A 16,410-nucleotide genomic window follows, 5' to 3' on the forward strand; every position below is an offset into this window, starting at 1 on the left:
CTTGGTGTGACATTGCTGATGTCTTGTACTATATAAGTCATGTCTAGATTCCTTAATAAGCCAAAAGGTAGCATATTGCTTTCTAATTTAGGGTCCAGATCATCACCCTATTGAGATTTTCCTATTTCTCATAATATCTGCTCTCTAACTTCATATTTTAGAACTTCTCTTTATTTCCCTCTAAATGTGAACAATACATTTGTTTCAAATATCTGGTACACCCAGTGTACATGGTACATTCAAAAGGAACAACAAATATTGTTGGAGAAGAAAGCCTGGAATGTAAAAACAAGATTTTGGTCTATTTTCCTCTCAAAAGCAACTGTTCAACCAATTTGGAAATTTCAGAAATTAATGAAAAAACAGAAAAGCATAAAAGCAAACTAGTTTACATTTACTCTTGCCTAAAAGGCAAATATTCATCAAATTATCTGTCTTCTAATAATTTTGGAGGTAACATTATTACTATAATTGTCAAATTTATTACTTACTTTGTGCCTAATGTCTACAAATAATATCTGTGCAAAAGGAAGTGGGAGAAAAGCATGGAGAAGACTACCTTAGAATGAGCTAAAAATTCCTTGGTAATGCAATGGTCATAGGTTATGTACTCAGACTGTATTTTTGTATTACCTAGAACCTTCAAAGAAGATTTTTAGAATGAATATTAAGTGAAAAGATGCTTTTCCCCAGATTAGCTACATTTGGCATCATGTGCCAAGGAAACATTAAAAAATGTTATTCTCATGATATATCCCTTTTCTAAACATTTTTTTCAGAGGGGAGGAAAATGACATAATTAATAAATATTTGGGCAAATCAGTCCTTCTAAGCCATGACAGTGTGATAGTATAACTATACATACAATGAGAAATAGATTTTAACTATGAATATTAAAACAGTGATGAATATTAAAAATATTATCTCCTGGCAATTTTCCAGAATCAAACAAATATATGAGGAGTGACATTTTGACAACAAAGATATGCATTAATGACATCTTTTCTTGTGTATTTATTATGGACCAAAAAAGTAAAAGTTTTTTCTCTTCTGCATAATTTTGAAAAGAAGTTACCATGAATTTCTACTTTTATTTGCATTTTATCACTAATTAACTAGATTTAGATATAAGGCTCTTTTTCGGACCATTTCTGTTCCACACACCAGATTAATCTGGTGACTCTGATTCATTTATTTTATGCAATTGGAGGGTTTAAAAAGTGAAATCCATAGTTCACCTGAATTCTCAAAATCACTTCAACACCTAAATTATTCCAGACTTAAATTATTTTCTATTTCATTTGGTGTAGTTTAATTAAAGATCTAGCAACTCAAATGAAGAAAGCCCTATTGATTTTGACCCTGAGGTCCTTACTTCAGCTCTTCCAAAGCTTGGGATTAAGTATTAATCATCAGCTGCCGCATGTCTGTTGATTCAAGTACCCAAAAACCCTGGTACATGCAATATACACCCCCGTGTTTTAGCACACACATTGACAAAAACAACCAAATATCTCCTCATCCTCAATCATGGACTCAGTGTTTTTCATTTTTATCAAGACCTGATAATGTTTTATTTTACAGGAATTTAGAAGTTGGTAACTTAGAGGAGTTCTATTCAAAAGTTACTTCCTCTGTTAAGCCTTTCCCAGCCCTCCCAGTCATGGGGCTCCTTCCCCTAAATTGCATCTCTACCACAGCCAAACTACATTACACCATAATTGCTGGCTTCAAGATCAAAAGGAAAAGTAACAGTAGTTAAATCTGAGAGCTCCAAAGCCTGAATATGTATCCCAGCTCTGTTATCTATTAACTGTGTGACCATGAACAACTTATGGTTTCTTCATCAATAAAATGGGGATTAAGAACTGGACCTATTCATGACTTCCCAGGTGGCGCAGTGGTTAGGAATCTGCCTGCCACTTCAGGGGACATAGGTTGGAGCCCTGGTCCAGGAAGATCCTACATGCCGCAGAGCAACTAAGCCCAAGTTGTAGTTGCACCACAACTACTGAGCCTGCTCTCTAGAGCCTGTGTGCCACAACTACTGAGCCCACGTGCCACAACTACTGAAGCCCGCATGCCTAGAGCCCATGCTCTGCAGCAAGAGAAGCCACCGCAATGAGAAACCCGTGCACCACAACAAAGAGTAGCCCCTGCTCGCCACAACTAGAGAAAGCCCACGTGCAGCAATGAAAACCCAATGCAACCCAAAACAAACAAACAAACAAACAAACAAATAAGAAATAAGTGACTAATCACAATTTAAAAAAATTGGACCTATTCTTAGGACTGTTATTAAGTCTGTTAATATAGATTTATAAAGCACTTAGAACAGTACCTGCCACATAGTAAACTTGCATTTAAAAAGCAAATAGTTATTATCCATCTTCCCTCTACGATGTCATTGCACAGTGTCTAACATAGAGCAGACTTGTTATAAATCCTCACTTAGAAACAAGTGGATGGATGGATGATGTATAAAAGAATGAATATGTGATGACTAGACCTCTGCTGGGGGAGGAGCCAGACCTTAAAAATGGGAAGATAGAAAAAGTATGAATTTGAGAGAGGAAAAAAGAGATTACAAAGGAGAAAAATACAACGGTGGAAAAGGAGAGAAGATAATATGGAGAAAATAGAAAAGAGTAGTTCTAAAGAGAAAAGATAGATAAAGAATAATCAAGAAAAAAAGAAACTATTGGCCAAAGGAAATTTTTATTTAGTATTCCATCAGGTACCTTACTCCCAGGGGATTATTTCATGCTAGCTGCTACCATCCACTTACCAGAATATTCTAAAATCAAGGCACCATACCCTGGTTGCAAGTGGCTGTGATTAGGAGTCTGTGGCCCTTTGAATACTGCTCAATACTATCTTACAAAACCCATCAATATAATGCCAATTATGTTTAAGGTCAAGAATGTTAGGCTGCCATTGATATCATGGCAAGCAGTCTAGGCCAGAACACAGCAGAACAATTTTTATTCACAGGAAATGGGATATGACAGGGTTTACAGGTCTGCTATATCCTCGTGCTTACAATGCCTATACAATAAAGGTATGTTATCAAGGTAACAAGTAAAGCAATGTAAAATAACTTGAGCATACAACTCATCATTGGCTGGTACAGAATGGAAAATATTAGTAGTAATAGTGTTTATTTTTCTGAGACTATTTCACTTGAATTACAAATAATACAAGCTCTGAACATTTTTAAAAATTAATTGAGTAGGTTAATAATAAACCATTCAATGCAACCTAAATATACAGAAATATACATAGAGACATAATTTTAATACTTTATTCCCTATATAGAGGTTAATACTGGTATCAGGTAACAGGACTATATAGTCTCTAAAATAAACCACTAAACTTGTAATATGCTAAAACAAATGAATACAAGATTTCTGCTAGCAAGAGTTAAAACAAATGTGTAACATTATGTTTGCTTTATATTTTACAAAATAATTCAAAAAACTTGAATTCAGGTGGCATAAGTGTTTAAGGAATAATAAAGCATGTAATATAAAGCATAATTATTAATGTGGAGAAATAACATTAATTTTCTCTATATTTTCGAATTTTTAATTAAATATTTTAAAAAATAATTTTCTTGACTTAAAATCATGCTCTAATCATGCATCTAAATTATGGGTAAAATCAAAGTATACTGTTGTCGTGATGCTTTAGGTAATGCCCATATTATTTATTCAATTAGGCAATCACTTCAACCAACTTGAATTTGGTATCATGCCGCATAAGTCACTAGGTCATAAATTCCAACAATAAGAACATATAGTCAATGTAAAATTGAATTAAATGAGTGTCCTTAGGACTGCATTAGTTTAAAAATGAACTATGTATGTATTCCATTCTTTTGCCTTGGGAATATAGAATTCCTTGGATGCAATGAAATAATTGTAAAATTTATTCATTTTGTATGACATAGAGATTAGGAGTAAAATTCCTTAAATATTAAAAAAGCTAGGTAGAACAAATAGAATTTAAGTACTGACTTTAGATTATAGCCAAGTACATTTAAAGTACATTAATTTAAAAATTGTGATAATTCAGATAATGACTGACCAGGTTATAATTTACCTTCTCAACATATTAAACAACCAGGCAAATTACTATTACTATTACTATTACAAGATTACTCTTGGCATATTTACTTACTTAAATAAGTTGTAGAATATTAGAATTATTTATATATTAATAATTGACATCATTGTATTGTAATCTGGATATGACATTTTATTTGCCTAATAAAAATTATGGTTTAAAAGGAATAAAACTGCCTCCCATTGAATGTAAACCATCTTATGCAACCTTATATTGAGCAACATTACCTAATTAGTGAGCTTCTGTGGCAAGAAAAGAATTCTCATGCATTGCTAGGGAAAATATAAATTGGCAAAAACTATATATAAGCAACGTATGTAATAATAGTCTTTAAAAGCTTATATTCTTTGACTCAGTAATTTCATGTTGGGAATTCAGCAAAGTATCTGTAAAGTAAAGTATCTAGACAAAGATTTCAAAATGTTTACCATGTGATTTTTATAATGTGAAAAATATAATCAGTACATTTATATTTATTTCTGTCTCACAATCAGAGAAATTAAATTATGATTAATCTAATGGTTATGTAGCCATTAAAATAGAAATTAAAAAAATTTTAAAGATGTAGGGAAATAAGTGAAAAAATGCCAACTTGTATGTATACGTAATTATAATTATGCAATGTATATTGAAAGAGTAAAAGACAAGACTAAGAGACTACACCAAACATGCTATGAGTAGTGGAATTGCATATTATTTCTTACATTCTACTTATATCTTTTCTGTATATTTATATATTTGATAGCTTAAAAATAAGTTTCCAAAGACCAAATTCAATCAGCAAAAATGCAGCCTTTTCTAAACATCTATATTTATGTTTTTAAAAGTCATTACAGGAACCAATTGACTACTCTCAGGAATCACCACCATCTACCAACTATACCAAAGTTCTTCAGCATTCATTGTTCCCATAGGTAAACTCATTTACTTGTCTCTAGGTTGTCTTTTACAGTTAATATCCTGATGAACCCACGTGTATGCAGTTCTACTCAAGAGTGTGTGAGTATGGCAGAAGCCACTGATTAATAAATTTTATAATCCACAGTCAGCATTTTCATTTTTATGGTACACAATTCTAAGAGTTTTCAATAAAATGCCTGTTCAAGCATTTGTCCAGGCTGCAATCAGCAATCTTATTTTAAAAAGTGTATGTGTGTGTGCATGCATGCACGCATGTGTGTGTACATGTGCACACATGGCCTACCTCAAGCCCTGTGCATACTGGAGTTGACTATATTTAAATAAAAATATAAGGTAAATCTTTAATTTTCATACAACATCAAACTTTCTAATGACATGCACAGTATCTAGGGTATATATATATATATATATATATATACACACACACACACACACACACACATATATCTGCACTCAATCAACAACATAGAATATTTATACCTCAGGCACTTATCAATAATAATTTTTGAACCCTTTCTCTCCAGATCAGTTGGCAAAACTATCTTTGAAAGTGAGGTTCTAAGTGAAATGCTAGCCATCGATTTCTCTAGGTCAGTGTTTTTTTTGTTTTTCATATTATAGTCCATGAAGTCCTGGGGGTTCTACAAGGTGCATCGGGGACCACTATGGCTGGAATGGTGCACAAGAATGGAGCAAGCAGGCACATGCAAGCCTCCCCTAATCCAAACCAAGAAGATGCACTCTCATCTACCCTTTAAAATTGCAGTTCAGTATAATATTTTGTTTTTGTTGACCCTAAAAATGTGGTTTGATACCTATTATTCAAGCTATTCATACTTATGTGAAGCCAGATCACCAGTAAACTGTCAATATAACTGGACTTGGTTTCTTTACTTTCCTTTAGAAATACCTTCCTAAATAAATCTATGACAACATTACAGCATTATCCCTTCAACTTTTGGTCATATCTAGAACTCACATGAATTTTGGTTACATACAGAGAATTTTGTATTTTGGAAAATTGCTATTGAGGATGTTGATATTAAGGGATCAATTCTGAGAGTTCAGAGCTAGCTAGGAAAAAGCATGTCACTTCTGGTAAGCTCATGTGCTTCCCTTTTATTATATAATGCCAATTATGTAACTCAGCCTTTCTCTTTGTGCCTTAACTTTCAAAAAACTCAGACTTACATCATGTTCTAAAAGCATTGCTACTCTTAGTGTACATTTTCTGGTATAGCTATCTTAACTTTGGCCCATGATTATTTCTCTATTTTTATCCTTAAGTTTTATTGTATTTTTTTCTCAATATTTCTCTACAGGTAGATTAGGTATAAGTAAATGGAAACTAATATATATTTCTTAATTCTCAACTTTCTTAATCACAAAGACTCCACACTCATCTAAACCTTTAAAACCCTCCAACAAATGTTTTACCTCAACTTCTACCTTATACAAAAGATCATATGTCTAATTCCCTTCTTTGTTGTCTTTTCTTATTCTGGTAGGACTTACTGAGGTACTGTTCAGATAGCTGATGTCAAATGATAATTAATTTGAATTTAATCTTAACTAAGTTAACACAGATAATTAATATGAATTTGAAGCTTATACATGAAAGCAGGCTGAAACTATACTATTCCATAAAATCCCAAAAATTATTCTGCAAGAATAAAACCCCTAGGTCTAAAGACTGAGAGCTTAATCTCATTTTCTTTGACTGCTAGGAAAAATAAGCACAATATGATTCTTTATAAACTATAAATTTATTGTTATCCCAATCCATCTCTTAGAGCAGTGGTCTGTGCAGAGGCTTTACTCCATTACTCACCTTCCATCAGTATAAGAAGGAACAGAATATACCAAGGATACATCACAAACAGAACTCTGGTCATAACAAAGGCTAAACTCACAATTAGAACCTGTCAGTTTTAACTCCACTTAAGTGATTTTCAGGCAACACCAAGTATCTATTAGAGTAAGAAGTTAATTGACGTTTCATTGTTGGAAATACCTTCTCTTAGGTCTCATAATAAGTAGGAGCGGAAAGTTGGTGCCCAAAATAAAAATGTCCAATGCTGTTACTGTTCTTCAGTTAACTAAACCAAGAGATAAAAACTAGACAACAGTAGGAACCAATATATTTGCTGTTGGTTAAGTATATAGACGCCAACTCTGTTGCAATATTTGAAAACTGATTTTGCCAATTCATTTTCACTGTGACCAGAGTAGTATTAGCCAGAGCAAGTGCCACATTTCCCATCTCTTGAGCATTAAAATTCTGCAGGCATTAACATTTGCAAGCTCCTTTACTAGCTATCTGCACAGGATATATTTCACTGCTATAACTGTAACAGTATTATGCTCACCTCATAAATATCCATTGACAAGCTAAAGCATACAACTACACTTTGGTTTAGACTTTTCAAACACAGATAGCTGATTTATTTATATCTCCACTTTAAAAAAGAGTTTACTAAATCTTCATGCTTTGTGCAACAGTGAACAGTGATTCAAATTTAAAATTGTATACAAAGCACAGATACACAAGGAAACAAACACAAGACAATTCAAGAGGTCCAGGAAATCACAAATATCAGGAAAGAATGTTGACTTAACACAATAGGCTCTTTGAGTGAAGATTTCCTGCAGCAACTGGAGGTACAGAGTGAAGAGAAGGCACCTACTATTCTCTCTCTCTCTCTGAATGTCAGAAATTCTTGAAAGGTTTACCTCATTTTTTTTAAGTAAAAGGACAAGTTAGTAGTCCTTACGTATTTAATACTAACAGTATAATAGGACTATGTGCAACTATCAGCAATATATATACAAACATATACATATATACATACATATACACACACAAAGAGAAAGATATATATACATATATATATACACATATATAATATATAAAAGAATCTGTGTTATCCTCTGCTTTTAAAAAAAACTGAAATATTTTGAGCTGAAATATAAGTTCCATATACTTTTTTCTAACAGAAGCTCAACCTATAAATGTTCCACCTTACAGTGGAGACAACACACCATATGGATATTCAGTTAATGTCATGAAGGGAAGTACTGAGTTTGCCTGATAAATTCACCTTCAAATTTTTTTTCCTCTTCATTCTCTTATGGCATCTGCAAAATGTTAGTGACTATATACATACTGTTAATATTTATTTTGCAAATAGTCATGTACCTTTATTTTTTTGAGATTCAGGCATATAGTTGGCATTTAATGAAACATCTAACTCATACTTCATAATAGTAAGATATGAAGGCTAAAATTGCCTTCACTAAGTGCAAGGTAGAACCCTCCCAAAAGTTGGAGACATAGCAGGAAAGCTAAGAGAGACCCCTACATAGAAGAAGTAGTCAACTGAAGGCTAGGGAGAAAAGCAGGAGGGCAGTGAAATAATTACCTTTTCAAAGACACATGGGCCTTCCCTAAGGGAAAGGAAGCAGCTTATTGAAGATTTGGGGAATGGCAAGAGGAATGAGAAAAATAGCCCTGAGAGACACAGGGCCTTCTTGAACCACATGTCAGTAGCCTGTTGAAACCTGGGAGGAAGAGAACTGAGAAAGAGCTCTCCAAGACTCATGGGGCCTTCTGAGAGTGCAAGGAACAGGGCCAGTCAAAGACTATAGGCAGGAAATCAATATGGAAACAGGTCTCTCAAAGTACAGAAAGTGGTGGTTGGTGGGCATAGGGAAGGTATGGTCCTCATAGCTGAATAGCAAAGAGAACTCCCCTGCAACCAAGAAGCTCATAGGTGGGTTGTAAAGGAGAGAGAGACAGAGACAGAGACAGGAAAAGGAAAAGAAAGAGAGCTCTGCTAAAGGAAAATCCCTGATCTTACTCTCAAAATTTTGGAAACCAGTAGTGAACTAAAAATAACTAAGATGGCAACAAACCAAGACCCAGGTCAACCACAGATTAACAACATGACAGAGGAAGGGTATACGTCTTTCTAGAAGTAAATATTATCTAGATTAGTCTCTATTTTTTATGACAGTGTCCAGCATAAAATCACAAATTATGGTATACACAAAGAAGCAGGAGAATATGATCCATAATCAATGGAAAATACAGTTAATATAGGCAAATCTACAATTAATAAACAAGGACTTTAAAATAACTATGATAAAAATGTTAAAAGTTCTAATGAGAAAGGTGGACAGCATGCATAAAAATATAGTGAATTTCCACAGAAATATGGAAACTTTGAATAAGAACAAAATGGAAAAACTAGAGACAAAAATGCAATACCAGATATAAAGAATGTTTTTGATTCATGTAAAAATATACTGAACATAGCAGAAGAAAAACTCACTGAACTTGAAGGTAGGAGAATAGAAATTGTTCAAATTGAAAAACAACAAATAACTAAAGAGAATCTGAGACCAGTGGGATAATATCTAATGGTCTGTCACATGAGTAATTGGTGTCCCAGAAGAGAGAAGAAAGAATAGGGAAAAAAATTTTGAAAAAAATAATGGCTAAGAATTTCCTAGAATTGATGAAAGGCATAAACATACAGATCAAAGAAACGTAATGACCTTAAGCAGAATAAATACACAGAAAACCTTATCAGGGAACATATAATAAAACTTATGAAAGCCAAAGAAAATCCTAAGAGTATACCTCTCTGTCCCTCATCATCCCCCAGCTGAAGATATTCTGTACAGAGAAGACAACAGTAAGCATGACAGCCAACTTTTTATCAGAAACAGTGGAAAACACAAGACAGTGGAACTCTCTCAAATGCTAAATGGGGAGGGAAAAAGTCAACCTAAACTTCCATATCCAGAGAAAATACCACTCAAGAAGGTAAGCAAAATAAAGACATTTTAAGACAAGCAAAACCTGACATAATTTATCTACAACAGGCTTCAACAACCACAAGTGCTAAATGAAGATCTTGAAACTGAAGGAAAAGACAATAGATGGAAGCCTAGATGTGCAGGAAGAAATACAGAGAAACAGAAGTAAATATGTGCATAAACATGAAATACAAATATATAAAAGAAAATTTCCTTATGAAACTATTGATTACAAAACCAATAATATCAAAATTTGGAAAATATATTATTGAATTTATATCTTATGTAGACTACAACATATGATAATAAGAGCACATAGAAATAGAGGGGTAAATGGAAGTTAGGCCATGGTAATATTTATATATTATTTTAAACTAGTATACTATTGTAGACTGTGAAAAGTTAAAGAAGCATATTGTTATCTCTAGAGCAACCACTGAAAAACAGCACAGAGGTATAGCTTAAAAAGATAATAGAGAGGATGGAATAGATTACAAAAAAAAATACTATATTAATCCAAAAGAGAGCAGAAAAGGAGAAACAGAAGAACAAAGAATGGGTAGGACAGATAGAAATAAAATACAGTAGACAAAAGAACTGGAAATAAATTGAAACAAATGAACTGGATACATAACCACATTGACAAAAGAACTACTTCAAGTGACTTAACACAGTATTGTGTTTGTATACTAACTACAGAATATAATTTAAGGATAAATAGACCAGCAAAAAATGTTTTATTTCATTCATTAGTCTTAATTTTACTAAGACTGTTTTATTATTAATTTGTACCTATATATATTATAGGATAGAGCAAATAAGTATTTTAATATTGGTAAGGACAAGATTTTTCATGTAAGAGAAAAGGGGTACAAGTATAAATTCAAAAACATTCAGCATTAAGATCCTTTAATGCTAAATCAGAATTAAAAGTATACCATAGGGCTTCCCTGGTGGCGCAGTGGTTGAGAGTCTGCCTGCCGATGCAGAGGACATGGGTTCTTGCCCCTGTCCGGGAAGATCCCACATGTCGCGGAGCGGCAAGGCCCATAAGCCATGGCCGCTGAGCCTGCACGTCCAGAGCCTGTGCTCCGCAAGGGGAGAGGCCACAACAGTGCGAGGCCCGCGTACCGCAAAAAAAATAAAAATAAAAAAAATAAAAGTATACCATAAACTCATGATTTTTTCAAAAGTATTGAATTTCCTAGTTCTACCTGCTGAAAATGCTTAGAAGCAATGAAAACCCAATAACAATTAGCAACCCTAGTATCCAAATGTGTTCTCTAAATGCCATTATCTACTAAAAATATCTAATGCTCCTTGGAGTTGAATGGTTTATTCTACTTTTGAAACAGAAAATGTAAAAGATGAGTCTCAGACATATTATGCCAAAACTAAAGAAATTTATCAAAGACTAATGTGCACCATGTCAAAAATATATAATAATCAATATGATGAATCAGGCTTTTACAATATGGTTTCTCTGATCAAACTTGGCATCACAAATAGTAGAACAATTGGTGTGATGTGTTACCCAGTGCACAGCACCACTTATGAATAATCCATTCCAAAAGAAAAAGGTGATTCTGAATCATAGCAAGGGGGTAGAGTCAGTATATATGATGTCAGTATATATGATCATGTGTGTGGCAGACCAGTGCTGGAGGTGCTGTAATTTTATAAAGATGTTCAGGTGACATAGAGCAGAGATTATAAGGAGGTCAATGAAACTATGACTATCTGGGGAAGAATAATTCTGGTAGAGAAATCAACAAGTGCAAAGGCCCTGGGGTGAAAGCGTCTTTGGCATATCTGTAGACAAGTAATCCAGATAGTGTGGCAGGAGCAGACTGAGCAATGAAGAAAGTGGAAGATAAAGTCAGACAGGAAGCAGAGAGCCTATGATGCAAAGCCTTGTAGCAGTAGCTGTTATAAATTCTTTTTTAAAAGCCAAGTTACTAAAAGTAAACATCTGGATCCCTTCTCATCTCTTTCACAGAAGACTGAGATAAGATGTTAAGTGATTTACTCTTCGAAGTTCTTAAGGCCAACACACACACACACACACACACACACACACACACACACACTTTCTCTCAAGCTATCTCTCCCCCACACACTCAACAGACAATCAGAATAAAAACCCAAACTCCAAATATTATGTCAAATAATGGCTGACTTAGATAATAATTAATCCATATTAATTATTTAGTTATTAATTAATCCACATTTTAATTATGTATTTAGATGAATGTGAGACAAATCCAAATGAAAGGTTTATTATATCACTACTGTTCAATCAGGTGGGACATACATAGAATAAATTAATTGACTCAGTGTGGAAGAATGATGCATGAAAATATTAATTTTCACTTGAGTATTTCTAGACTTAAAATTTTAACCTCAGTTGTTAACATCAGAGAGCAAAACTTTTACATGCAATTCATTTGTCTTTTTCCTAGGAAATTAGGCATTGAGATATTTATTTGTCTTATCAAACTGCTTTAGGCACATTTAAAGAGAAACCCTGAATGCTTATACATCACTATCACTGAAAAACATTTATTGAGACATTTTGCTAATGTATACGATCCTAGGAATGCAATGATTTCTCTATAGCTAAGTTTAGTTTCTAAGAATTAAATCCTCACTTTTGGGACTCTAAAACAGTGTTTGTTGTCCCAGTTAAAAAAATAATTAATACCTAAAAACATGTTGATGAATTCAGCCTGCACATGATTTCATTAGCTATCTCTACTTAAAAGTATTCACAGCTCTTTGGGTCATTTGTCAGAGAGCTAAATTCCCAGCTAATTTGAGACTAAGTCCAATCATTTAACAGCCTCTTTCAAAGAAAAACAAATATTAAAAACTTCACTTTAAGTTTTAAAATTAATACTGGATGGATAATACCAATTAAAAATACCTTAAAGAAATGTACAGTTTTTAAAGCTTCATTTTGAAGGATAATTATAGATAACTTTCTAGATTATAAATGAAAAAATTTTATTAAAAATCTACCTAATGCTTTATCTGGAAAATTAGTTACTGTGATGCTGTTTTCTTTCAGCACAGCAAGTATTTAGTGAACTCATTCCAGGCATTCAGTCCTAATGGAAGACGTATGTATGTATTCAACTTTTGCACAACAAATTTATGCTTTAGGTATTTTTATTGCATTTGGTAAAACCAATTTTAAACAATTGCTGAACTCATTTTTATATTTAATAATGACATACAAATCCCCAAAGTCAGGATTTCATTTTGAGTATTTATTACAGACTAATATTTAGATGTATGATATCAGATGATATATGCTTTTCTATAACACATAAGTAATGTGGATTAAAATTCTTCACATTACACTTCTACATTCTAAACTGCTAGAGCAGCAGGCAAATGATTACATTTACTGCTAAATTTATACCAAGGAGAACAAAACTTCAAGTAGCACCTTAAATCGTTTATACTAAAATTAGGCCAATAACAGCATGAAGACTATCCCTGCTTTTATGTGCACATGCAAGTCTGAACGTGCCTTTCACATATAGCCACAGGGATTTATATTGCAAAGATAGATGCCACTGTGACCCAGATGTCACTTCACTTATCAATGAGTATACGATGGCACTTAACGGGAATCCCTTGCTTTTCACACTCTGAAAAGAAACTAAACATGAATTTTGTCCCTTGACCAATACAGACATTCCTAGCCTAAATAACATCTCAACTAACAAGACTGACTCTTAAAATAATTGAGGTAATATTAAACCATCTCTAGAGAAATAATCTCCCTCAAATGGAAAGAATAAGCTTTCAAAGTTTAAACATTTATACACAGATAAACATATAGATACATTCAAATAAGTAGACAAACATGATTGTGATAGTGTTTCAGAATACTAATTACTTATTCATGTGTAATAAGTTACCTCTATATACAAATGACAGTTTGCTTCTTTGGCCATAGAACTCAAAAATGCTGAAGACATGTACATTTAAGAGTCAAACAATTAAAAATGATTGGATTTGATTATTTAATTTCCATTTGATTGTCTACATGTAATTATTCAACATAAATCCCAGATCCAGAAACTGGAGTTTAGGTCTATCTACAAGTCAGGTACTGGGTCTTGTGTTAGGGCAAATAGATGATTTACGGTTGGATGGGTATGTAGATAGGTAGACAGATATTGATAGACAAATAGATAAATAGATAGGAAGATATATAGATAGACAGATGTAAATATAGAAATAAATTTTCAGTTAGCTCAGAAAAACAAATTTTGATATTCAAAGACAAAATGATTTTCTAAATTAAAAATATAATTAGCCTTATATCCTACTACAAAATATAATTAGATTCAGATGATAGCAAAATTTGTTCAGCAGTATAACAAATCTTTTAATTTTTTTAACAAAAAAAAATCTTAAGTATTTGTTTAAACTCTATCTTCTTTCCCAGACTATTAGTTCCATGATCGTTTTTTTAATTACCATTTTGTAAATGCTTAGGACAGTGTTCACCCTACAGTTTGTGTTTAAACATATTTTCTGAATTAATGATAACTACCGGGTTTGAAATACTAAATTTGATCTATGCAGCTAACATCTCTCTAAAACATGTAATTGATATTGATAATAGATATTCATATGAATATTGAGATAGTTCAATCTAACTACACGATGATTAGTAAGCTATAAAATAAAAGACAGTGGTTCACTTGCCTACACATATAAACACAAAACTATAAAACCACACTTCAGTTTTTGCTAACTGACTTGTAATTAAGCAATAGTGGCAATTGTTCCAGGGCAAAAGTCTTCCTGGCTTATTTTGTGACATGGATATTCTAGCAGTCCTAGAGGTCTCCTTTCCTATATGTCAGCCCAATGCTAGGCATAATAGGGAAATGGCTGAACTGGAGGATAGAAGTGTTCTAAGCTGGAAAACAAGTAGGCATCAGGGAGGAACTGAACGTGATATCAATTTTAAATAGAGAGCAGATGGTAGGAAGTGAGGTCTGCTTCAGGCTTGAAACCTCCAACAGGCAGAGAAGATAAAAGTATGTATTCTGAGTCCATTATTATTCTTAGATCTAAATACAACACGTTTGACAAGCAAGAAGTGGTCATTACGAGTAACCTAACCACACGTAAACATGTCATGAAGTACTGAAATATTAAATCGTGCCCAATTAATTAATTGATTTTGTGGGTGTTTATTTTCTTTTATGACTCTGTTATTCCCTGTCAAAGAAATCAGTATTTGAAGAAACATGGTGTTTCTTCACACAAGTGGCATACCACTTACTATCTCTACGTATGTCAATAAAAATTCCAGAGACCAAGTTATGTATCAGGAGGAATTATTCTATATTTTCTGATTACTAACATTATTAGATTTGAAAACAATACAGCACAATTCATGCAGATTTCCCAAAACACATATTTTTAAAACCCTCTTAAAATTGATGACACTTGCTGACAAATGTGAAAGATTAATATTTAGTGGATACTGAACTCTTTATCAACAAGTAGAGATTTGGGCTTGAAAAGAATGAAAACATTCTTTAAAAGAATAAAATATGACTTGATAAATCAATTTCAGTTACTACTTATTTAAAATTAATGAGAAAGTCTTTAATCTACAATGCATTATTGGAGTTGTTCTTCTGTTGGTAAGAGATTATTAGAAAAGTATTCATTCTATGGCAGGACGGGTAAACAGAACATTCTTCAGAGTCAGGAACGTGAAAGGAAAAGGCAAGAAACTTTTCAAAGGAAAAGGCAAGAAACTGCCTTTTGCAACTGCAAAAAATCTAGTGTTCATAAAGCTTGCTTTCTTTAAGTTCAGTCTCTGTCACACTTTTAAAATATGACAATGAAAATTCAATGCCAAAACCTTGCCACTGGAAAATGTCTCTTTAACTGAAACAAAAGAGAGGTGCTGGTAGTCATGCATCCTTACAACAGCACAATGAAAGCTGTGCTGAGCTGTCATACTCTAACCTACCATCCCACCGTCACAGATAGAAAGCCTATGTGAGATGACAATGTAATGTGTGGTTTGAATGGCATCCCTGAGAAAAATCCAACTGCAGCAGCACATTTTTAGATTTAAATGAGGAAGATGGGTCATTCTAAATATATATCATTGTATTTTTTCTTCCAAGTCAACACCTATCTTTAGAACTTAGAGAAGACGGACTGAATGAAATATGCTTGTATTGGCAAACCCCAAACCTGGACAATCATATCAGCATTTTTATTCAGTCTCTACTGACAACATCAATGTACCTTGCAAAAAGAAAGCCAGATGTTCCTCCTATATGGTGCTATTAAAAGTCTGTTTTACAGACTTAAATTATATTCACTGTTTCTCTTTTTTTCTAAATGATGATGGCATTGAAGCCTTTGATAATGAAGAAAACATATTTTTATGTGGGTTTTTGGTACTTCTAGCTTTAAATATACAACTTAACATATGTTTAAGACAGAGCATATGGAAATAAGAAAAAAGCAAATCCGAAATCC

The 16,410-nt window shown here is 33.1% G+C and overlaps 1 protein-coding gene across 3 annotated transcripts in view; it reads right to left on the reverse strand.

Annotated features, from left to right (window-relative positions):
- The window catches only part of ANTXR2 (ANTXR cell adhesion molecule 2), a 172,547-nt gene that overhangs the window by 4,065 nt on the left and 152,072 nt on the right, over nucleotides 1-16,410 (reverse strand). The gene's annotated exons all lie outside the window — the stretch shown is intronic.

Source organism: Tursiops truncatus, chromosome 5 (assembly GCF_011762595.2).
Source record: "Tursiops truncatus isolate mTurTru1 chromosome 5, mTurTru1.mat.Y, whole genome shotgun sequence".
In the NCBI taxonomy this organism is placed as follows: domain Eukaryota; kingdom Metazoa; phylum Chordata; class Mammalia; order Artiodactyla; family Delphinidae; genus Tursiops; species Tursiops truncatus.